This window comes from Salmo trutta, unplaced genomic scaffold (genome assembly GCF_901001165.1).
Source record: "Salmo trutta unplaced genomic scaffold, fSalTru1.1, whole genome shotgun sequence".
Taxonomy (NCBI): Eukaryota; Metazoa; Chordata; class Actinopteri; order Salmoniformes; family Salmonidae; genus Salmo; species Salmo trutta.
In genome coordinates, this window is record NW_021822733.1 from 135,214 (window position 1) to 145,236 (window position 10,023).

Sequence of the window (10,023 nt, forward strand, 5' to 3'; positions counted from 1 at the left end):
CCCTAACCCCTACACCCTAACCATGTCCTGACCTGGGTCAGCAGTCTGTAGTATATATTATATTTACATTTTAGTCATTTAACAGACGCTCTTATCCAGAGCGACTTACAGTAGTGAATACATACATTTTTTTTTTTCGTACTGGTCCCCCCGTGGGAATCGAACCCACAACCCTGGCGTTGCAAACACCATGCTCTACCAACTGAGCCCCCCTACACCCTAACCCCTCCACCCTAACCCCCACACCCTAACCCCTCCACCCTAACCCCTACACCCTAACCCCTAACCCCCACACCCTAACCCCTAACCCCCACACCCTAACCTCTACACCCTAATCCCTACCCCCTAACCCCCACACCCTACCCCCTAACCCCCACACCCTAACCCCCACACCCTAACCTCTACACCCTAATCCCTACCCCCTAACCCCCACACTCTACACCCTAACCTCTACACCCTAACCCCTCCACCCTAACCATGTCCTGACCTGGGTCAGCAGTCTGTAGTATAGCCAAGGCCTTCCCTCCAGGAGCAGAGCAGAGATCCAGGACCCTGTCCCCCTCCTGTACCCCCAGGGCTAAGACAGGCAGCAGGGAGGCAGCGTTCAGCAGGTAGTAGGCTTTCAGCTGGCCCTGGCGGTGAGGAGGAGAGGGGTAACGCACTGGGGAGGGGTGGATGAAACACTGCAGGGAGGGAGGAAGAGGAGGAGGAGGACCGGGGTGAGGGATGGAGCTAGGCTGGGTGGGAGAGGGAGGGTGAGGCTGGGTGGGAGAGGGAGGGTGAGGCTGGGTGGGAGAGGGAGGGTGAGGCTGGGTGGGAGAGGGAGGGTGAGGCTGGGTGGGAGAGGGAGGGTGAGGCTGGGTGGGAGAGGGAGGGTGAGGCTGGGTGGGAGAGGGAGGGTGAGGCTGGGTGGGAGAGGGAGGGTGAGGCAGGTCTGTGTGGGGCAGTAGGCTGATGAAGCCTTGCCCTTGGAGGCGTTGTTTGATGTCTGACACAGCGGTAAAGCGGTTGAGCATCACTCCATACTGCCAACACCCAGGGTTCAACAACACAGCCCTGTAGGAGACAGGAGAAGAGGCTGAGCATCACTCCATACTGCCAACACCCAGGGTTCAACAACACAGCCCTGTAGGAGACAGGAGGAGAGGAGAAGAGGCTGAGCATCACTCCATACTGCCAACACCCAGGGTTCAACAACACAGCCCTGTAGGAGACAGGAGGAGAGGAGGAGAGGTTGAGCATCACTCCATACTGCCAACACCCAGGGTTCAACAACACAGCCCTGTAGGAGACAGGAGGAGAGGAGGAGAGGCTGAGCATCACTCCATACTGCCAACACCCAGGGTTCAACAACACAGCCCTGTAGGAGACAGGAGGAGAGGAGAAGAGGCTGAGCATCACTCCATACTGCCAACACCCAGGGTTCAACAACACAGCCCTGTAGGAGACAGGAGGAGAGGAGAAGAGGCTGAGCATCACTCCATACTGCCAGCACCCAGGGTTCAACAACACAGCCCTGTAGGAGACAGGAGGAGAGGAGGAGAGGCTGAGCATCACTCCATACTGCCAGCACCCAGGGTTCAACAACACAGCCCTGTAGGAGACAGGAGGAGAGGAGGAGAGGAGGAGAGGTTGAGCATCACTCCATACTGCCAACACCCAGGGTTCAACAACACAGCCCTGTAGGAGACAGGAGGAGAGGTTGAGCATCACTCCATACTGCCAACACCCAGGGTTCAACAGCACAGCCCTGTAGGAGACAGGAGGAGAGGAGGAGAGGTTGAGCATCACTCCATACTGCCAACACCCAGGGTTCAACAGCACAGCCCTGTAGGAGACAGGAGGAGAGGAGGCTGAGCATCACTCCATACTGCCAACACCCAGGGTTCAACAGCACAGCCCTGTAGGAGACAGGAGGAGAGGAGGAGAGGAGGAGAGGTTGAGCATCACTCCATACTGCCAACACCCAGGGTTCAACAACACAGCCCTGTAGGAGACAGGAGGAGAGGAGGCTGAGCATCACTCCATACTGCCAACACCCAGGGTTCAACAGCACAGCCCTGTAGGAGACAGGAGGAGAGGAGGAGAGGAGGAGAGGTTGAGCATCACTCCATACTGCCAACACCCAGGGTTCAACAGCACAGCCCTGTAGGAGACAGGAGGAGAGGAGGAGAGGCTGAGCATCACTCCATACTGCCAACGCCCAGGGTTCAACAGCACAGCCCTGTAGGAGACAGGAGGAGAGGAGGAGAGGCTGAGCATCACTCCATACTGCCAACGCCCAGGGTTCATTAGCACAGCCCTGTAGGAGACAGGAGGAGAGGAGGAGAGGCTGAGCATCACTCCATACTGCCAACACCCAGGGTTCAACAACACCTTTTCCCTTTGTCAGGGAGGTGACCAAGAACCCGATGGTCACTCTGACAGAGCTCCAGAGTTCCTCTGTGGAGATGGGAGAACCTTCCAGAAGGACAACCATCTCTGCAGCACTCCACCAATCAGGCCTTTCTGGTAGAGTGGGCAGACGGAAGCCACTCCTCAGTAAAAGGCACATGACAGCCCACTTGGAGTTTACCAAAAAGGCACCTAGAAGACTCTCAGACAAGATTCCCTGGTTTGATGAAATCAAGATTGAACTCTTTGGCCTGAATGCCAAACGTGGCAAGTCTGGAGGAAACCTGGAACCATCCCTACGGTGAAGCATGGTGGTGGCAGCATCATGCTGTGGGGATGTTTTTCAGTGGCATGGACTGGGAGACTAGTCAGGATCGAGGGAAAGATGAACGGAGTACAGAGAGATCCTTGATGAAAACCTGCTCCATAGTGCTCAGGACCTCAGACTGGGGTGAAGGTTCACCTTCCAACAGGACAACGACCCTAAGCACACAGCCAAGACAACGCAGGAGTGGCTTCGGGACAAGTCTCTGAATGTCCTTGAGTGGCCCAGTCAGAGCCCGGACTTGAACCCAATCGAACATCTCTGGAGAGACCTGAAAATAGCTGTGCAGCGATGCTCCCCATCCAACCTGACAGAGCTTGAGAGGATCTGCAGAGAAGAATGTGAGAAACTCCCCAAATACAGGTGTGCCAAGCTTGTAGCGTCATACCCAAGAAGACTCAAGGCTGTAATCGCTGCCAAAGGTGCTTCAACAAAGTACTGAGTAAAGGGTCTGAATACTTATGGAAAAGTGATATTTTATTTTTTAAATACATTTGCAAAACTGTCTAAACCTGTTTGTTTTGTCATTATGGGGTATCGTGTGTAGATCGATGAGCCATTTTAGAATAAGGCTGAAACACAACAAAATGTGAAGGGGGAAAAAGTCAATGAGGTCTGAATACTTCCAGAATGCACTGTATGTAGGCGGCAGGGTAGCCTAGTGAACCAGTAACCGAAAGGTTGCAAGTTCAAATCCCCGAGCTGACAAGGTAAAAATCTGTCGTTCTGCCCCTGAACAAGGCAGTTAACCCACTGTTCCTAGTCTGTCATTGTAAAATAAGAATTTGTTCTTAACTGACTAGTTAAATAAAGGTTAAGTAAATGTATAACGCACAACGTTAGACCAGGACCTATAGGGAATACGGTGCCATTTGGGAAACAGACTACAACAGAGTTCCCATCCGATTTAAGTTCAGACTAATAAAACGATTTATAATATTGTTATTGGCACGTAACGCTGCATAAACAGTAGAGAAACGATAAGAGGACGAGGTGAACGCTGACATACCTTGCAGACGGCCACAGGGGACCAAGTTCCTGGCCGTACTGTTGGTCAAAACGGTCCAATATGACTTTACACACCCGCTTCTGGTCCTCAGGTCGGGAAGGAACCTGTGAGTTGGAGAGGAACACGTCTAGATTCAAACAGGATGGATGGCTGATAGAGTCTAACTAAAGTAGAACTAATCATTTATTTCATCATATAACCAAGTTTGTCATCGTTAATACCAGAAACGTATCGTCTGCTGGTCCTGTACGTGTATTCGTATGATCCAACCTTCCCCGTTCGGTCGGAACAGTTCGCTCCTCTCTCGACAGGTCCTGTCCACGGTCGGAACCGATAACGGAGTTGCACGACAGTAATCTCACACATTTCAACGACTGAGAAAGTCTCCGCTGTAGAATAAAAACATCTCCCGAGACTAAACGTCTAAACATTTCATTGATGAATTCGGATTCATCAATTTAAGAAAACGGTTGACTGACTGATTTCTATGAAGTGTTTTCCTTTAGACACGTCCGTCTCTTATAAATGACCCCCTTCTCCTTGGCTGTTTTAAACTCAGTTCCCCTCCCTAACGTCAAGCAATAGATACGAGCACAAATCATATACACCTACTCATTCAAGGATTTTTCTTTATTTTCTACATTGTAGAATAATAGTGAAGACATCAAAACTATGAAATAACACGTATGGATTCATGTAGTAACCAAACAAGTGTTAAATAAATAAAAATATATTTTAGATTTGAGATTCTTCAAAGTAGCCACCCTTTGCCTTGATGACAGCTTTGCACACTCTTGGCATTCTCTCAACCAGCTTCACCTGGAATGCTTTTCCAACAGTCTTGAAGGAGTTCCCACATATGCTGAGCACTTGTCGGCTGCTTTTCCTTCACTCTGCGGTCCAACTCATCCCAAATTGGATTGAGGTCGGATGATTGTGGAGGCCAAAACAGTTAGGAATAGAGACGAGGGTACAAATCATATACGCATTTATTAGAATTTCATAACAAAAATTTACAAGGTAGAAAATGTGACTATGAAATCCCAAGAACGTAGCTGTGTGACTAAAGTATTATGTTATGGAAATATACAAGATACATTCACATGGTAAGGTGTGGCCTACAGTCATACAGTAAAAGGACATGATACATGGAGTGTAGAAACGGGGTCAGTCTCGACAGAGTGTAGAAACGGGGTCAGTCTCGACGGAGTGTAGAAACGGGGTCAGTCTCGACAGAGTGTAGAAACGGGGTCAGTCTCGACGGAGTGTAGAAACGGGGTCAGTCTCGACGGAGTGTAGAAACGGGGTCAGTCTCGACAGAGTGTAGAAACGGGGTCAGTCTCGACAGAGTGTAGAAACGGGGTCAGTCTCGATGGAGTGTAGAAACGGGGTCAGTCTCGACGGAGTGTAGAAGAGTAGCTCTGGACCAGAGCTAGACAAAGGACAGACAGAAGAGTAGCTCTGGTCCAGAGCTAGACAAAGGACAGACAGAAGAGTAGCTCTGGTCCAGGGCTAGACAAAGGACAGACAGAAGAGTAGCTCTGGTCCAGAGCTAGACAAAGGACAGACAGAAGAGTAGCTCTGGACCAGAGCTAGACAAAGGACAGACAGAAGAGTAGCTCTGGTCCAGGGCTGAGGGGTAATATACGTGTATAAAGTCAGGTCCATGAACTATGATGTACCAGCTCATGTACATCAACAATACAGTACAAAAAACGGTCAAAATATCATTCAAGTGTCATCATTGAAAGCTATATGTTGTGAGAAGACTGTAGAGTACAGTATGTAGTGAATATAACATTACAGACTGTAGAGTACAGTATGTAGGGAATATAACATTAGACTGTAGAGTACAGTATGTAGGGAATATAACATTACAGACTGTAGAGTACAGTATGTAGTGAATATAACATTAGACTGTAGAGTACAGTATGTAGGGAATATAACATTACAGACTGTAGAGTACAGTATGTAGGGAATATAACATTAGACTGTAGAGTACAGTATGTAGGGAATATAACATTACAGACTGTAGAGTACAGTATGTAGGGAATATAACATTAGACTGTAGAGTACAGTATGTAGGGAATATAACATTACAGACTGTAGAGTACAGTATGTAGGGAATATAACATTAGACTGTAGAGTACAGTATGTAGGGAATATAACATTACAGACTGTAGAGTACAGTATGTAGGGAATATAACATTACAGACTGTAGAGTACAGTATGTAGTGAATATAACATTACAGACTGTAGAGTACAGTATGTAGGGAATATAACATTACAGACTGTAGAGTAGGGAATATAACATTACAGACTGTAGAGTACAGTATGTAGGGAATATAACATTAGAGACTGTAGAGTACAGTATGTAGTGAATATAACATTACAGACTGTAGAGTACAGTATGTAGTGAATATAACATTACAGACTGTAGAGTACAGTATGTAGGGAATATAACATTACAGACTGTAGAGTAGTGAATATAACATTACAGACTGTAGAGTACCGTATGTAGGGAATATAACATTACAGACTGTAGAGTAGTGAATATAACATTACAGACTGTAGAGTACAGTATGTAGGGAATATAACATTACAGACTGTAGAGTACAGTATGTAGGGAATATAACATTAGACTGTAGAGTACAGTATGTAGGGAATATAACATTAGACTGTAGAGTACAGTATGTAGGGAATATAACATTAGACTGTAGAGTACAGTATGTAGGGAATATAACATTACAGACTGTAGAGTAGTGAATATAACATTACAGACTGTAGAGTACAGTATGTAGGGAATATAACATTACAGACTGTAGAGTACAGTATGTAGGGAATATAACATTACAGACTGTAGAGTAGTGAATATAACATTACAGACTGTAGAGTACAGTATGTAGGGAATATAACATTACAGACTGTAGAGTAGTGAATATAACATTACAGACTGTAGAGTACAGTATGTAGAGAATATAACATTACAGACTGTAGAGTAGTGAATATAACATTACAGACTGTAGAGTACAGTATGTAGGGAATATAACATTACAGACTGTAGAGTACAGTATGTGGGGAATATAACATTACAGACTGTAGAGTAGTGAATATAACATTACAGACTGTAGAGTACAGTATGTAGGGAATATAACATTAGACTGTAGAGTACAGTATGTAGGGAATATAACATTACAGACTGTAGAGTACAGTATGTAGGGAATATAACATTACAGACTGTAGAGTACAGTATGTAGGGAATATAACATTACAGACTGTAGAGTACAGTATGTAGGGAATATAACATTACAGACTGTAGAGTACAGTATGTAGGGAATATAACATTACAGACTGTAGAGTACAGTATGTAGGGAATATAACATTACAGACTGTAGAATACCGTATGTAGTGAATATAACATTAGACTGTAGAGTACAGTATGTAGGGAATATAACATTACAGACTGTAGAATACCGTATGTAGGGAATATAACATTACAGACTGTAGAATACCGTATGTAGTGAATATAACATTACAGACTGTAGAGTACAGTATGTAGGGAATATAACATTACAGACTGTAGAATACCGTATGTAGTGAATATAACATTACAGACTGTAGAATACCGTATGTAGGGAATATCTGACCAAACACATTTCAGTTAGAATGAACATACATTGTTCACCTTGTTGTAAACGCATCTTAAAAAATACAAGTACTTTATCATGTAGCGCGCTACTTTATCATGTAGCGCGCTACTTTATCATGTAGCGCGCTACTTTATCATGTAGCGCGCTACTTTATCATGTAGCGCGCTACTTTATCATGTAGCGCGCTACTTTATCATGTAGCGCGCTACTTTATCATGTAGCGCGCTACTTTATCATGTAGCGCGCTACTTTATCATGTAGCGCGCTACTTTATCATGTAGCGCGCTACTTTATCATGTAGCGCGCTACTTTATCATGTAGCGCACTAAGGATGCATTGAAAGATGTCTATCACAGACAGTACACCCTATAATACCGATATTATTAGCAGGGAAAATATTAAAACAGGGACTAAAGAATAAAGTGGACAGGTTTCTGCCTTCAGAGAGGATGTTTTAGTCAGATTAAAACAGGATGAGACCAATGAAATAACTGCAATGCAAAGTTATATACACACACACACCGAGTATACTAAACATTAGGAACACCATAATATTGGGATGTACCCCCCCTTCCCCCTCCCGCTCAGAACAGCCTCAGTTCGTCGAGGACATGGACTTCACAAGGTGTGGAAAGCGTTCCACAGGGACGCTGGGCCCCAACGTCGACTCCAACGCTTCCCACAGTTGTGTTAAATTAGCTGGATGTCGTTTGGGTGGTGGACCATTCTAGCCACCGTGCTTCTACACCTGCATTGCCTGCTGTTGGGGGTTTTAGGCTGGGTTTCTGTACAGCACTTTGAGATATCAGCTGATGTAAGAAGGGCTTTATAAATACATTTGATTTGATTTGACACACACAGGGAAACAGCAGCTTTGCAGTTCTTGACACAAACCGGTGCGACTGGTACTACCGTACCCCGTTAAAAAAGGCACTTAAAATCTTTTTTTGTTGTCTTGCAACATTCGCAATCCATGTCGCCGATTGTCTCAAGGTTTGAAAATCCTTCTTTTAAACCCGTCTCCTCACCTCTTCATCTACACTGATCGAAGTGGATTTAACAGGAGACGTCAATAAAGGATTCACCCTGGTCAGTCTGTGTCACGGAAAGAATAGGTGTTCCTAATGTTTTGTCCACTCGGTGTGTTTGTGTATATACACACACACACACACACACACTACATGACCAAAAGTATGTGGACACCTGCTCGTCTAACATCTCATTCCATAATCATGGGCATTAATATGGAGTTGGTCCCCCCCCCCCTTTGCTGCTATAACAGCCTCCACTCTTCTGGGAAGGCTTTAATATGGAGTTGGTCCCCCCCCTTTGCTGCTATAACAGCCTCCACTCTTCAGGGAAGGCATTAATATGGAGTTGGTCCCCCCCCCCTTTGCTGCTATAACAGCCTCCACTCTTCAGGGAAGGCTTTCCACTAGATGTGGGAACATTGCTGCAGGGACTTGCTTCCATTCAACCACAAGAGCATTAGTGAGGTCGGGTACTGATGTTGGGCGATTAGGTCTTGCTCGCAGTCGGCGTTCCAATTCATTGTCATGCTGAAACAGGATAGGGTCTTCCCCAAACTATTGCCACAAAGTTGGAAGAAATGAATTGTCGAGAATGTCATTGTATGCTGTAGATTTCCCTTCACTGGAACTAAGGGGGCCTGGACCATGAAAAACAGCCCCAGACCATTATTCCTCCTCCACCAAACTTTACAGTTGGCAATATGCATTGGGACAGGTAACGTTTTCCTGGCATCTGCCAAACCCAGATTCGTCTGTCTGACTGCCAGATGGTGAAGCGTGATTCATCACTCCAGAGAACTTGTTTCCACTGCTCCAGAGTCCAATGTCGTCGAGCTTTACACCACTCCAGCTGTCGCTTGGCATTGCACATGGTGATCTTAGGCTTGTGTGCGGCTGCTCGGCCGTGGAAACCCATTTCATGAAGCCCCCGACGAACAGTTCTTCTGCTGACGTTGCTTCCAGAGGCGGTTTGGAACTCGGTAGTGAATGTTGTAACCGAGGACAGACCATTTTTATGTGCTACGTGCTTCAGCACTCAGCGGTCCCGTTCTGTGAGCTTGTGTGGCCTACCACTTTGCGGCTGAGCCGTTGTTGCTCCTAGACGTTTCCACTTCACAATAACAGCACTTACAGTTGACAAGGCGGCAGCTCTAGCAGGGCAGAAATTTGACAAACTGACTTGTTTGGAAAGGTGGCATCCTATGACGGTGCCACGTTGAAAGTCACTGAGCTCTTCAGTACGGGCCATTCTACTGCCAATGTTTGTCTATGGAGAATGCATGGCTGTGTGCTCGATTTAATACACCTGTCAGCAATGGGTTTTGGTGAAATAGCCGAATCCACTCATTTGAAGGGGCGTCCACATACTTACGTACGTGTTTGTGTGTGTGTGTGTGTGTGTGTGTGTGTGTGTGGGATAGATAGATAGAGAGATAGATAGATATATATATATATCTATCTATGTGTGATATACACATTCGTACATATAAATATAACTATCCATAAATTAGTCCATATCGATATGCATTTATTTCTCAGTCTGTGTTTAACTCGATGCTGGGTTCTTCAGCGTCAACATGCTCATCAGGACACGTCCTACTAAAACGTTTTCAA